Raw genomic sequence first — 16,118 nt, 5'->3', positions numbered from 1 at the left:
GTAAGATACATCTATAAAGTCAAGGGCAACAAAGGCAAAAATGAATTATTGGGACTTAATCAAGGCAAAAAGCCTCTGCACAGCAAAAGAAACAGTCAAACAAAACTAAAAGACAACCTACAGAATGGGAGAATATATTTGCAAATGACATATCAGACAAAGAGGTAGTATCCAAGATCTATAAAGAACTTATTAAACTCAACAGCAAAGAAACAAACAATCCAATCATGAAATGGGCAAAACACTTGAAGAGAAATCTCACAGAGGAAGACATAGACATGGCCAAAAAGCACATGAGAAAATGCTCTGCATCACTTGCCATCAGGGGAATACAAATCAAAACCACAATGAGATACCACCTCACACCAGTGAAAATGGGGAAAATTAACAAGACAGGAAGCAAAAAATGTTGGAGAGGATGTGGAGAAAGGGGTATGGGAACAGTCTTGTACTGTTAGTGGGAATGTGAACTGGTATCAACAAGATACCACTCTGGAAACCTTTGTGGAGGTTCCTCAAAGAGTTAAAAATAGAACTGCCCTATCACCCAGCGATTGCATTGCTGGGGATTTACCCTGATGATACAGATGCAGTGAAAGCCCAAGACACCTGCTCCCAAATGTTTATAGCAGCAATGTCCACAATAGCCAAACTGTGGAATAAGCCTCGGTGTCCATCGAAAGATGAATGGATAAAGACGTGGTCTATATATACAATGGAATATTACTCAGCCATTAGAAACAACAAAAACCCACCATTTGCTTCAACGTGGATGGAAGTGGAGGGTATTATGCTGAGTGAAGTAAGTCAATCAGAGAAGAAACAAACATTATATGGTCTCATTCATTTTGGGAGTATAAAAAAATAGTGCAAGGGATTAAAGGGGAAAGGAGAGAAAATGAGTGGGAAATATCAGTGAGGGTGACAGAACATGAGAGACTCTCAACTCTGGGAAACGAACAAGGGGTAGTGGAAGAGGAGGTGGGCGGGGCTTGGGGTGACGGGGTGATGGGCACTGAGCGGGGCACTTGACCAGATGAGCCCTGGGTGTTTTTCTATATGTTGGCAAACTGAACTCCAGTATAAAATTTTTTTTAATTTAAAAAACCAAAGTGAAACAAGATATAGTGTATCAATATAATAAAATATTTTTGGCAATAAAAATAAATTAAGAAAAGGAGGGGCAAGATGGCAGAAGAGTAGGGTCTCCAAATCACCTGTCTCCACCAAATTACCTAAAAAAATCTTCAAATTATCCTGAAAATCTATGAATTCGGCCTGAGAATTAAAGAGAGAACACCTGGAATGCTACAGTGAGAAGAGTTCACGCTTCTATCAAGGTAGGAAGACGGGGAAAAGAGAAATAAAGACACAAAGGCCTCCAAGGGGGAGGGGCCCCGCGAGGAGCCGGGCTGAGGCCGGGGCGAGTGTCCCCAGGACAGGAGAGCCCCGTCCCGGAGAAGCAGGAGCTGCACCGACCTTCCCGGGCGGAAAGGGGCCCGCAGGGAGTTGGAGCAGGACCCCAGGAGGGCGGGGATGCCCTCGGGTTCCCTGGGACAGTAACAGAGCAACTGCGCGCCCAGGAGAGTACGCCGAGCTCCCTAAGGGCTGCAGCGCGCACGGCGGGACCCGGAGCAGCTCGGAGTGGCTCGGGGGCGGCTCCGCGGAGGGGGCTCCGGGGCGGGAGCAGCTGGGGGGGGCGGGGCTCGGGCGGCGGCTCCGCGGAGGGGGCTGCGCGGCCCCGGGAGCAGCTCAGAGGGGCTCGGGCAGAGGAAGAGGCTCCGTGCGGAGGGGGCTGCGCGGTTCCAAGAGCAGCTCGGAGGGGCTCGGGCGGCGGCTCCGCGGAGGGGGCTACGCGGCCGGGAGCGTGAATCCAACAGCGCAGGCCCCGGAGCACAGGGCGCCGGGACACAGCCCAGGATCCGGCCTCCCCCCGGGACAGGCAGAGGCCGGGAGGGCCCAGGACAGCAAGGACGCTCCGGCCCCGAGCTGAGCAGATCAGCAGCCCCGCCCCGGAGCCTCCAGGCCCTGCAGACGGAGAGCTCCGGAGTTACTGCCGGAGCTGAATCCAGGTTTCCAGAGCTGGCCCCGCCACTAGGGCTGTTGCTCCTGGGGCCTCACGGGGTAAACAACCCCCACTGAGCCCTGCACCAGGCAGGGGCACAGCAGCTCCCCCAAGTGCTAACACCTGAAAATCAGCACAACAGGCCCCTCCCCCAGAAGACCAGCTAGACGGACAAGTTCCAAGTCAAGGGACTTAAAGTACACACAATCAGAAGATACTCCCCTGTGGTTCTTTTTTTTTTTCTTTTGTTTTGTTTTGTTTTGCTTTTTGATTTATTTCCTTCCCCCACCCCCCTTTTTTCTTTCTCTTTCTCTTTTTCTTCTTTTTTTTGTTTTTTTCTTCCGTTTGTTTCACTTTCTCTTTTCTTTCCTTCTTTCTCAACTCTCTTTTTCTCCTTTTTCCAATACAACTTGCTTTTGGCCACTCTACACTGAGCAAAATGACTAGAAGGAAAACCTCACCTCAAAAGAAAGAATCAGAAACAGTCCTCTCTCCCACAGAGTTACAAAATCTGGATTACAATTCAATGTCAGAAAGCCAATTCAGAAGCACTATTATACAGCTACTGGTGGCTCTAGAAAAAAGCATAAAGGACTCAAGAGACTTCATGACTGCAGAATTTAGAGCCAATCAGGCAGAAATTAAAAATCAATTGAATGAGATGCAATCCAAACTAGAAGTCCTAAAGACGAGGGTTAACGAGGTGGAAGAACGAGTGAGTGACATAGAAGACAAGTTGATAGCAAAGAGGGAAACTGAGGGAAAAAGAGACAAACAATTAAAAGACCATGAAGATAGATTAAGGGAAATAAACGACAGCCTGAGGAAGAAAAACCTACGTTTAATTGGTGTTCCCGAGGGCGCCGAAAGGGACAGAGGGCCAGAATATGTATTTGAACAAATTCTAGCTGAAAACTTTCCTAATCTGGGAAGGGAAACAGGCATTCAGATCCAGGAAATAGAGAGATCCCCCCCTAAAATCAATAAAAACCGTTCAACACCTCGACATTTAATAGTGAAGCTTGCAAATTCCAAAGATAAAGAGAAAATACTTAAAGCGGCAAGAGACAAGAAATCCCTGACTTTTATGGGGAGGAGTATTAGGGTAACAGCAGACCTCTCCACAGAGACCTGACAGGCCAGAAAAGGCTGGCAGGATATATTCAGGGTCCTAAATGAGAAGAACATGCAACCAAGAATCCTTTATCCAGCAAGGCTCTCATTCAAAATGGAAGGAAAATTAAAGAGCTTCCAAGACAGGCAGCAACTGAAAGAATATGTGACCTCCAAACCAGCTCTGCAAGAAATTTTAAGGGGGACTCTTAAAATTCCCCTTTAAGAAGAAGTTCAGTGGAACATTCCACAAAAACAAGGACTGAATAGGTATCATGATGACACTAAACTCATATCTCTCAATAGCAACTCTGAATGTGAACGGGCTTAATGACCCCATCAAAAGGCGCAGGGTTTCAGACTGGATAAAAAAGCAGGACCCATCTATTTGCTGTCTACAAGAGACTCATTTTAGACAGAAGGACACCTACAGCCTGAAAATAAAAGGTTGGAGAACCATTTACCATTCGAATGGTCCTCAAAAGAAAGCAGGGGTAGCCATCCTTATATCAGATAAACTAAAATTTACCCCAAAGACTGTAGTGAGAGATGAAGAGGGACACTATATCATACTTAAAGGATCTATCCAACAAGAGGACTTAACAATCCTCAATATATATGCCCCGAATGTGGGAGCTGCCAAATATATCAATCAATTATTAACCAAAGTGAAGAAATACTTAGATAATAATACACTTATACTTGGTGACTTCAATCAGCTCTTTCTATACTCGATAGGTCTTCTAAGCACAACATCTCCAAAGAAACGAGAGCTTTAAATGATACACTGGACCAGATGGATTTCACAGATATCTGCAGAACTTTACATCCAAACTCAACTGAATACACATTCTTCTCAAGTGCACATGGAACTTTCTCCAGAATAGACCACATATTGGGTCACAAATCGGGTCTGAACCGATACCAAAAGATTGGGATCGTCCCCTGCATATTTTCAGACCATAATGCCTTGAAATTAGAACTAAATCACAACAAGAAGTTTGGAAGGACCTCAAACACGTGGAGGTTAAGGACCATCCTGCTAAAAGATGAAAGGGTCAACCAGGAAATTAAGGAAGAATTAAAAGGATTCATGGAAACTAATGACAATGAAGATACAACCGTTCAAAATCTTTGGGATGCAGCAAAAGCAGTCCTAAGGGGGAAATACATCGCAATACAAGCATCCATTCAAAAACAGGAAAGTATTCAAATACAAAAGCTAACCTTACACATAAAGGAGCTAGAGAAAAACAGCAAATAGATCCTACAGCCAGCAGAAGAAGAGAGTTAATAAAGATTCGAGCAGATCTGAACGAAATCGAGACCAGAAGAACTATGGAACAGATCAACAAAACCAGGAGTTGATTCTCTGAAAGAATTAATAAGATAGATAAACCATTAGCCAGCCTTATTAAAAAGAAGAGAGAGAAGACTCAAATTAATAAAATCATGAATGAGAAAGGAGAGATCACTACCAACACCAAGGAAATACAAAAGATTTTAAAAACATATTATGAACAGCTATACGCCAATAAATTAGGCAATCTAGAAGAAATGGACGCATTCCTGGAAAGCCACAAACTACCAAAACTGGAACAGGAAGAAATAGAAAACCTGAACAGGCCAATAACCAGGGAGGAAATGGAAGCAGTCATCAAAAACCTCCCAAGACACAAAAGTCCAGGGCCAGATGGCTTCCCAGGGGAATTCTATCAAACGTTTAAAGAAGAAACCATACCTATTCTCCTAAAGCTGTTTGGAAAGATAGAAAGAGATGGAGTACTTCCAAATTCGTTCTATGAGGCCAGCATCACCTTAATTCCAAAACCAGACAAAGACCCCACCAAAAAGGAGAATTACAGACCAATATCCCTGATGAACATGGATGCAAAAATTCTCAACAAGATACTGGCCAATAGGATCCAACAATACATTAAGAAAATTATTCACCATGACCAAGTAGGATTTATCCCTGGGATACAAGGCTGGTTCAACACCCGTAAAACAATCAATGTGATTCATCATATCAGCAAGAGAAAAACCAAGAACCATATGATCCTCTCATTAGATGCAGAGAAAGCATTTGTCAAAATACAGCATCCATTTCTGATCAAAACTCTTCAGAGTGTAGGGATAGAGGGAACATTCCTGAACATCTTAAAAGCCATCTACGAAAAGCCCACAGCAAATATCATTCTCAATGGGGAAGCACTGGGAGCCTTTCCCCTAAGACCAGGAAAAGACAGGGATGCCCACTCTCACCACTGCTATTCAACATAGTACTGGAAGTCCTAGCCTCAGCAATCAGACAACAAAAAGACATTAAAGGCATTCAAATTGGCAAAGAAGAAGTCAAACTCTCCCTCTTCACCGATGACATGATACTCTACATAGAAAACCCAAAAGTCTCCACCCCAAGATTGCTAGAACTCATACAGCAATTTGGTAGCGTGGCAGGATACAAAATCAATGCCCAGAAATCAGTGGCATTTCTATACACTAACAATGAGATTGAAGAAAGAGAAATTAAAGAGTCAATCCCATTTACAATGGCACCCAAAAGCATAAGATACCTAGGAATAAACCTAACCAAAGATGTAAAGGATCTATACCCTCAAAACTATAGAACACTTCTGAACGAAATTGAGGAAGACACAAAGAGATGGGAAAATATTCCATGCTAATGGATTGGAAGAATTAATATTGTGAAAATGTCAATGTTACCCAGGGCAATATACACGTTTAATGCAATCCCTATCAAAATACCATGGACTTTCTTCAGAGAGTTAGAACAAATTATTTTAAGATTTGTGTGGGATCAGAAAAGACCCCGAATAGCCAGGGGAATTTTAAAAAAGAAAACCATATCTGGGGGCATCACAATGCCAGATTTCAGGTTGTACTGCAAAGCTGTGGTCATCAAGACAGTGTGGTACTGGCACAAAAATAGACACATAGATCAATGTAACAGAATAGAGAACCCAGAAGTGGACCCTGAACTTTATGGTCAACTAATATTCGATAAAGGAGGAAAGACTATCCATTGGAAGAAAGACAGTCTCTTCAATAAATGGTGCTGGGAAAATTGGACATCCATATGCAGAAGAATGAAACTAGACCACTCTCTTTCACCATACACAAAGATAAACTCAAAATGGATGAAAGATCTAAATGTGAGACAAGATTCCATCCAAATTCTGGAGAAGAATACAGGCAACACCCTTTTTGAACTCAGCCACAGTAACTTCTTGCAAGATACATCCACGAAGGCAAAAGAAACAAAAGCAAAAATGAACTATTGGGACTTCATCAAGATAAGAAGCTTTTGCACAGCAAAGGATACAGTCAACAAAACTCAAAGACAACCTACAGAATGGGAGAAGATATTTGCAAATGACCTATCAGATAAAGGGCTAGTTTCCAAGATCTATAAAGAACTTATTAAACTCAACAGCAAAGAAACAAACAATCCAATCATGAAATGGGGAAAAGTCATGAAGAGAAATCTCACAGAAGAAGACATAGACATGGCCAACATGCACATGAGAAAATGCTCTGCATCACTTGCCATCAGGGAAATACAAATCAAAACCACAATGAGATACCACCTCACACCAGTGAGAATGGGGAAAATTAACAAGGCAGGAAACCACAAATGTTGGAGAGGATGTGGAGAAAAGGGAACCCTCTTACACTGTTGTTGGGAATGTGAACTGGTGCAGCCACTCTGGAAAACTGTGTGGAGGTTCCTCAAAGAGTTAAAAATAGACCTGCCCTACGACCCAGCAATTGCACTGTTGGGGATTTACCCCAAAAATACAGATGCAATGAAACTCAGGGACACCTGCACCCCGATGTTTATAGTAGCAATGGCCACAAAGCCAAGCTGTGGAAGGAGCCTCAGTGTCCATTGAAAGATGAGTGGATAAAGAAGATGTGGTTTATGTATACAATGGAATATTACTGAGCTATTAGAAATTACAAATACTCACCATTTGCTTCAATGTGGATGGAACTGGAGGGTATTATGCTGAGTGAAGTAAGTCAATCAGAGAAGGACAAACATTATATGTTCTCATTCATTTGGGGAATATAAATAATAGTGAAATGGAATATAAGGGAAGGGAGAAGAAATGTGTGGGAAATATCAGAAAGGGAGACAGAACGTAAAGACTGCTAACTCTGGGAAACGAACTAGGGGGGGTAGAAGGGGAGGAGGGCGGGGGGTGGGAGTGAATGGGTGACGGGCACTGGGGGTTATTCTGTATTTTAGTAAATTGAACACCAATAAAAAATAAATTAAAAAAAAAGCTAAGCAGAGGCTATCTTTCAGTAAAGTCACATTACTGCTCATCTTTTTGTGTCCCCAGTTATTCTTTGGTCACTCCAAAGATGTAGGCACCATCCTAGATACAGAGGTCATCAAGAACACAAAAACACAAGTAGGTGGAAATGACTAAACATTATTGGAAATATGATCTATGAACAAGATGAGAGAAGAAGACATGGCTTTGCTGATATCTGGGGCTCAAGACAGAAGGGGTTTGCAAAGTAGGTATTTGAAGTGCATTATAAGCCAAGGCCACACATACAATGACAGCATTTTCTCACCTGTAATGGATGTGAAGAAGGAAACTATTTGTGTGTCATCTATAAACTATTTCTCTGCCATAGCTCTACTTAGAATATCATCAGAGTTATCAGCCCTTCTAACAATAGTTCTCCTTTCACTTTTCTTCTTGCTTTAGACAAATTTCAAGCAGCTCAAGAGACACACTCCTTGAAAGGCTTTTTATTTTTTATCCAACTAGACTTGTGTTAGTCCTGAGTCATTAAACTTTAGAGGGAAGAATACTTACTGAAAGTTTCACATTCATGCTTATTTGATCTTCCCAAGCTTAATATACAGTTGTGATCATTATTAGTTATTTTACAGGTGAGAAAATTGTGGTATGTTAGGTTAAAAAAACTTGCCCAAGTTTTCATGACTAACATGTGGACCTAATATTCTGAATTATAACTACAACCCAGGCCTGGGCTCTTAATCCCTTGCCAATCCCTTGTATCTCAGACTATTAAAATGATAGTTATCTCTGATTACATGGTTATTATGACCCATGTACTGTGACAAGCAATTTGCATACATTAGTAATTCTGGAACGCCCATGATCTATGGTGGGCTTATTATTATTTTCCATTTCCCTACACAGTGCATATAATAGACATGCAGTCAATTTTTATTATATGAATGAATAGATATGGCACATCTTATGATAAAGAATATGAAGCTCAAAAAAAAGGAAAGAAAATGAAGCTCAAAGAGATTAATTTGCCTTAAGTCACACAACTCTCAATTCTCAGAGCCCAGAGCTCTACCACTCTGTGTCTGTCCCAGTGCCAAAGGGGTGGAGAATGTCAGCCGGTGAAAACAGAGCACTCTAGCAGGAAGAGCACAGAACTAGGGTTACTGCTGCTGCTTGGGATGCTAAAGAATCCCACCTCTTCTCACTTTGTCTTTTCAAATCTTCCAGAAACTATCCCACTGTGACCTGATACTGCTTGGGACACAACATGTAAGAGGTAAGTAATTCTATCTTCACTTGAGAGTAATTGAAAATATCTTATCTTTAAACAACTCTTGTCTGGATGATTTTGTATTTGTTTTATTTCCAAATTTGCTAAATAATTGTCTTGACCTAGGGCCTGAGCTAATCTGAAACTCTTCTAAGAAACTAAACAACCCATTCCTCTAGGCAAAGTACATTCTCAAGGGTCTCTGAGGTTTTTCACTGCTCTAAGGTCATTGAAGTGTAGGACTGACGTATTGCCTTCCTGAGCATTAGTCCCACTGACATAAGTCTTTGTCTATATTTCTACCTGGTTAACTCAGGCATCTATAATATTAAAATATACTGAGATACATTGGAGCAGGGATGGGTATTTTGCTCACAGCAGAGAAAAGTAATAGAAGAGACATATAGGGAGTGGGGAACAGTAAGACCACCTTGGCTAATATCTAGTTTTAACTATGGCTGTCATGGACAGATACTATAATTCTGGCAAAGAATTACTGAGCACTTCTATGTTTAAGGAAATATGCTAGGACTTGGGGACACAGAAATGAAATTGGTTGATTCCTCTCCTGTTTAACTCAGTCTAGTAGGGAAAACTGGCATATAATAATTAATTATAAGTGATATGAGCATTGCAAAGGAAAAACACTAATGCAGGTTATATGCTAAGGGAGTTAGCTTAAGACACTTGTTCCACACCAAGAGACTTGGGTAGAATCACCTTCTCCAGAATCCCATGATACTGGAGCTGGTAAGAATGATATTTGATACTCAACCTTCCAGTGTTTGTAGAAAATATGAACTCAGTGGCTTCTACCTCTGATGTCTGCTGGATGCAAGGAACTTTACACATAGTGTCTCAACTCATCATAGCTACTTTGCAATATAGATTTTATAAAAGTGAAAACTGGGGCTCAAAGTGATAACATGCCCAAGGTCTCACAGCTTTGGCTTTGAATTCAGATTGGGATTTTAATGTAAATTGTGTCTAACTCCAGAGTGCATGATTTTTCTACTGCTTTGGACTTTTTCCAGGGTATACTGTTATGAGAAAGAGTTGAGGATTCTAGTCCAAGGTCTAATACTAAACAATTGTGTGTCTTTCTTGACCTGTTGGAGAGAATGTTGAATACACCCTTGCCTATTTCATAGTTTATCAAGATGATGATGAGACAGGAGGAGAACACCTAGATCACATAAAATGTTCTGCATATGTGTGGGATGTTACCAATTATTGAATGATATTAAAAGGTTGCTTCTGCACTATACTCTACAATCCCTATATTGCTCATTTACTCATAGTCAAGGCTGGGAGGGGAGAGAAAGTCTGACTAGAAAGGGTATGGAATTGAAACTTAACAAAGAGAGTCATAAATATGACCAAAATCATTTTCCATTTCTTGAGCATCAAATTCTTCATCTGTAAAGTTGAAACTTTTCTCTAACCTGTGACTATTAGAAGGCTTCTTGTAATTGAAAAACATGATATATACTAAGTTGCTTATATTAAGTTTTCTCCATCTTGAACAGGGCCACAGGTTGCATACATACCACAGGGACTTGAAAATGCAAAAAAAGTTTAAATCTAAGTGGGCTAAACTCTGTCAGCTCATCAGTTGTAAGTGGTATTCAGCACTAAGTGAATTGCACTTAATGAATTAAAGATGAAAGAGACAGCAGGGAGCATGAATGTGGGAGAAGACCTTTAAATTTAAAGGGCTAATTTTATGACTATTTGAGATCTGGAGATCAGAATTTTTTCCATTCTTACCCTAATAGTTTGTTTAAAACAGCATATACTGTTTGAAATGATGGGGGCATTGGGGATGGACAGAGAAGCCACGCTAAGCCCTCAAACTGACAAACAGTTTGGCTGTGAATCTGAGGATCAGATTCTAGATTGTATATAACTCTCAGTCAGTGTCATCACCCATATTTCAGCTGTGTCCTCAAGCAAGTTATAGAAATTATAGAATTTATAGCTTTGAAAGGACTAGATCATCCTTATGATGCCTTCTTCTTATCTGATTCTTGGAATCCCCACTCTAACTCCTTGCCCAGTGTATTCCTAACTCTGCTTACATTCTTCCAATGATGTGGAACTCATAACTTACTTTATGAAAATGCTCATCTTATCTCCACCCCTACCCTCCCAAATTCATCTTCAGTTAGTTCTTTCCTTGCCCCTGAGAACAAGTATTCTACATGAGAGTCCCTCAGAGAAAGTTATACATGTATCACCCTTCTTCTTTGCCCCTTGATTTGACTTAATATCTCAGTGCTTTGGTTTTATGGCCTGGAAAATGGCAAAACTGTGGTCAACATTGAATGAAGTAATGAATATTAAAGTGGTTTTTAAGATATTTGAATCTTTATACACATAGTGAAGCTCAATGGGGATGGGAAACTAATCGTCCTTTTTTGTTGCTCTTGTAATATCTTCACATATTGATTAGATGGTGCTTAGGTGGGTATGGTAATAGCTCAACCCAGCTTTACTGAGATGGTCTCAATTAAAAATATTTTATCACATTGTTCTTGTAAAACGTGGCGAATTGCAAATTCACTTTTGTATAACATCCCCTCAGCCTGCTTTCTTTTTTCTTAACTTTTAAGTCATATATATATATATATGAATTTCAGTTTCAGAACTCCAATGGCAACTTCATTCCTGAATTATGTGACAGCTGTGAAATTTACTAATCCAAACCACGCTGAACACTTGTCCATTTTTTAGATTTAGTTACAGTATAGCTAACATAAAATGTTATATTAGTTCCAGCTGTACCATATAGCAGTTCAACAGTTCTATATACATCACCCAGTACTCATCACAACAAGTGTGCTACTTAATCTCCATCACCTATTTCACCTCAGACTGCTTTCCTGAACCTAGAAGTAATACAGAAGTCTTTATCAGACGCCATAATTTGTTTTTGATTGAAAATAAAATCACTGAATATATGAAGCTTAAGGAAGAAGGGAAAACAGGAGAATGAAAAGCTAAGAACTGGTAATACCAATGCCTGCAGGTCCTTCTCAAGTCCAAGCCACGTCTACTGAGACTCTATGCCCCCAGTTGCTTACTCAGCTTCCTCCTGTTTTGACAAGATTTTCATGACTAGATTCCAAGTCTTCTTTTTCTTCTCATAACTTTAACATCAGACTACCAGTTGAGATTCTTTTATCTATCAACACAGATTTGTATAAAGCTTATGGGACCAGCCCTGTGCAAAATATTATGGGGATTCAAAGGAAAGAGGCTTCCTCCTGGAGAGCTCATACAATCACATGTCCTTCCATAGCTCAGGGAATGAGATATTAATAAGGGCTGAGTAGTCAGAGGAGGCTGCATCAAGGAGACTGAATGTGAGCTGGGCATAGGGAGAAAGAAAGAGGCAGTCAGATGAAGGGAGAGAGATTAGAAGCAGAGGTGGGCATGATTGCATGTCTGGAAGTGGAGGTAGGGGCTTGATTTCCCTATTGTGGAAGATGCAAATCATTATACCTACTTCATAAGACTGCTATGAGGATTATGTGTTCTGGTAGAGATGTGGCAAATGGATGTTGAACACATTGCATTTGTTCTTCCACAGTCTGTGGCAGACACTGACAGTTCTTCACTTCATTCTACTAGTGAGGCCAGCCACAAGTCCAGAATACTTTTAAATAAGGCTCCAGACAGCTAGTACCAGGGTATATAAAGTGGCATAAATTAGGCACTCAAGAAATCATAAGTGTTATTACCTCAAAGACCCATACAGTGTCTTTGAGGATAAAAGCAACTTGTCTCTTCCATTCTTAGCAAATACAGATACAAACCTCTTCATTTCCAGTGTGTCAGAGGCCCACCATGTCCTCAACACTTGTAGGATTGAAATGAGACTTAGACTCAATCCTGCTACAGAGCTTGTCTGCCATGTGTTGTAACATCTTCTGTGAGTTGTAAGTACGAGCACACTTGATCTTCAGGAGTTTGCAAACTTCCAGGACACAGCTACTTCCACTGAAATCATGATTTGGTGAAATATAGACCCATATAATGTTGGTACCCCTCAGGGGCAGAACCAAGTAGGCAAATATAGTAAAGAGGCAAAATGGAGTCTGTTTTGGAGTTTTTTTCTTGGACTCTGTGTAATGTTCTTTTATATGTTGATAATATTTTATTCACAATGCTCTGTTACTGTCTTAGGATGCCTGTCCAGTGGATAATCTTGCCCTCGGCCCGGCCTCCTTATTTTTGCCTTTGTATAAAAACTCACCCATTCCTTGTAGGTGTTCTCTGCTGGATTGAGAGAAAATAATGATGCAAATGGGTCATTATTGCTGGGATGATGTTACCAGCCAAGGTTCTAGCTGGTGACTGAGCAGGATCATTCAGCCATGTGACATGGCTGCCAGCAGAGACAGTAAGCAAAAGGGAGAAGGCAGGAAAAGGAGGAGACAGGGAAATATGACCTTAGGAGGAATGTTAAATAGGTGCAAAGAGGAGGAAGGCTGGTATAGCAAGTGTGGCTCCTTAATGGAGTTATGCACAGTAGAAAGGACAACTGGAAAACTGCCAGGGAATACTTGTAGAGAGTATTCATGACATGTTTAACTTCATAAGCAGCTTGTCCATGGGGCCAGCTGAGCCAGAAGAAAGGTTGAAGGTTAAAGGAAGGTATGAAGTCTGAGACATAACAGTGGCCAGGTTGACCCCAGCTGGGCTGCTGTTCTATCTCGAATATGAAGATATTTGGATGGCTTTTCTGCCTCACTCATAGGCAGAGCAGAACAGTGCAAATCTCCCAACAGGAACCATAGAACCTGAGAGCAGGGTCAGCTTATTTGTGACCCTCTCTCTTGTCCCCAAGCTAGCTACTTTTCATATTTCTGAGGCAGGCCTGCACTAGCCCACTGTTTAGATATGACCATATAGCCTCAGGAAGAGCCTTGGAAGGAAGCAACCCACATATCACACACTTCAGGTGCCACTTTTGGAACCAAATAGTTTCTACTTTCAAAAATTGTAGATAGTGCTGAAGCAGAAAGTATCTTTTGAGCATATTCAACCAAGAGTTTCTCAAGCATTATCAGAGAAACTTGTGCATCAACATCATCTGCAGGGCTTGATTAAAATGCAGGTTATCTGGTCTCATCCCTGACCCACTGAATTATACTGTCTAGGGTTAAAGCCCAAGAATCTGCATGTTAAAATCCCAAGAGATTCTTATGTACCCTGAAACTTGAGAATCTCTGACAAATGTCAGAGCTCTGTCTGGACAGTCACCCAATATTCCCAAGGTAAAATCTGAAGATCTCTTGCCACAGTCACTTGGAGTGCCTATAAAAAATATAGATTTCTGGGTCTCCTTCTAGCTCTCTTGAATCAGAATGTTTTATATGTGATAAAATTTGAGAAACCCAATCTCTTCATTGTATAGCTACAGAAACTGACCTAGAGAGAGGAAGTGACTTTCCCAAGGTTGTCTGTCTAAATGATGGTAGAGCTAGCTAGGGTCATACCCAAATCTCTAGACAAATTTAAACAGTATACACTTATGCTACTTCTTGAGTGCTGTTTATGTCTCAGTTTAGTTCTCATGGCCAAAGCTACCTTTAGATCATCTGGAGTTCAGGAGTAAAAATGCAAGTGCTCTGGGTAGTTGGAAGGCAATAGTTGAAAGCTTCTCCAAAGGATTGTGTAGAACACCTTGAAAATTAAGTAGTGAAAGGACAAACATCTCTCTTATAAGCAGCAAGGTACTTCAGGCTCTTCACCAAATGGAGTTTCAGAGGACTCCAGCATGGAGTAGTTTCATGCAGGGAAACAGTCAACCATGACCTGGAGTCAAACTGAACACAAATGCCCAAATGGCCTTTTTAGTGTTTACTAAACCTATTTTTGTCTTGCTGTTTTTGAAGTTGAAACACATGGCAGTCAACTAGAAACTTAAACGTATGCAGTTTTTGTCAGGCCTGGCTCAAGCTCACTAGTCTGATTCCCCAAACCTGTGCGTTTGAGGTTTCAGCTCAGTCTCTGCTTTATCTCCCCAAGATTGAGGTCTGGCGCTCCTCCGGACTGGCATGCTTGACCCCAGGATCTACTGGAACAATCTGATAGAAGGCCATTGACCTCTAAAAGGAGAGCTATTTCCAAAATGATAAGACAAGATAGATTTTCTTTGAGAGATTAAACAATTGCCTTCGACAACAGTGCCATTGTATGATTAGCATCTGGGCAAATGCTTATAATTTTGGCAAGTTTTTCACCAATGCTACATAATTAGAAAAATTATATGCTCTGCCACCTTGAATACATAATTCTATTAAGAAACAGGAGATTACTACAGATGTTCTGGAATTGCTAAGGGTGGAGGGGAAAGGGCAGAAGGCAGGAACAAAGAAGGAAAAGTTAAAATCGCACTTTTCCAACCCAAAGAGGATTTTGGTAGAAAGGTCCATACCCTTTATTTTCATTTTTAAAATCTAAAAGCTCTGTAAAATGGAAGCTATTTTTCATTAATTTAGTACCAAATATGACCTAAACTGATATTAACTTAGTCTTAGTCTCTTTTAATATGAATATCAGACATTTTTCCTGCAGAAATGTTAATGGCTTAATTTGGGGATATTTTTCCAGATACCACTGGGAGTGTTATATAATAAACAGTACATACTCTGTGTTACCTTTCAAAAATTTTTAAAAATTAAATTCTAAAACATAGTCAGATAACAGGCCATGGACCTAGCAAAATGATAGCTAAATTTATGAAGCACCTGTCATCTGCATGAAGCTGCCTAATCTCTTTTCATTTCATTTAGTCCTCACAACACTATGAGGAAGGTATTAAAATCACATCCATTTTTAAGTTTGGAAGCTGATTCTTGGAGAGATTAAGCAACTTTCCAAAGTCCCACAACTTTTGGCCAAGCCAAGATTTGGACCCATGTCAGTCTGACTCTAGAATTTACATGCTAAACTCTTGCACTCCACTGTCTGTGAGAGAAGTACAGTTGTGAAGAACAGTGTGGGCTCTTTGTGGACTTTATGCAGAAGTAGAATGGGCTGCAACCTATTATTCTATGTCATTTGAAGGCCTCCTGCTTACAAATATGTACCCTCCCCATTCTTACTTCTCTGTGATGCTATAATATGACTATTCCTTGAGGTTCATCTGGGTGGCTTTTTCACAAGGACTAGAACCGTCAGAAATCTTTGGGGCAGCTTGTTAAATGTACAGATTCCTGGCATCCACCCCACCTATTGAATCAAAATTGTTGGGGATTGGAACCAAGTTGTTTCTTATGCACATTAAATTTTGAGGAAATAGTGAATGACTTGAGAAAGGCCAATTACTAACCTTCATTAATTAATTAAC

The 16,118-nt window shown here is 40.8% G+C and overlaps 1 protein-coding gene across 2 annotated transcripts in view; it reads left to right on the top strand.

Moving 5' to 3' along the window:
- The window catches only part of RTL4 (retrotransposon Gag like 4), a 494,612-nt gene that overhangs the window by 380,241 nt on the left and 98,253 nt on the right, over positions 1-16,118 (top strand). For both annotated transcript variants that reach the window (XR_012026642.1, XM_072817751.1), the window contains exon 2: positions 8,713-8,761. The gene's annotated coding sequence lies outside the window, so the exon portion shown is untranslated. The remainder of the gene's footprint in view (positions 1-8,712; positions 8,762-16,118) is intronic.

The sequence above is a fragment of the Canis lupus genome, chromosome X (assembly GCF_048164855.1).
Source record: "Canis lupus baileyi chromosome X, mCanLup2.hap1, whole genome shotgun sequence".
NCBI classification, from domain to species: Eukaryota; Metazoa; Chordata; class Mammalia; order Carnivora; family Canidae; genus Canis; species Canis lupus.
This window is presented reverse-complemented; position numbering and strand designations above follow the sequence as displayed.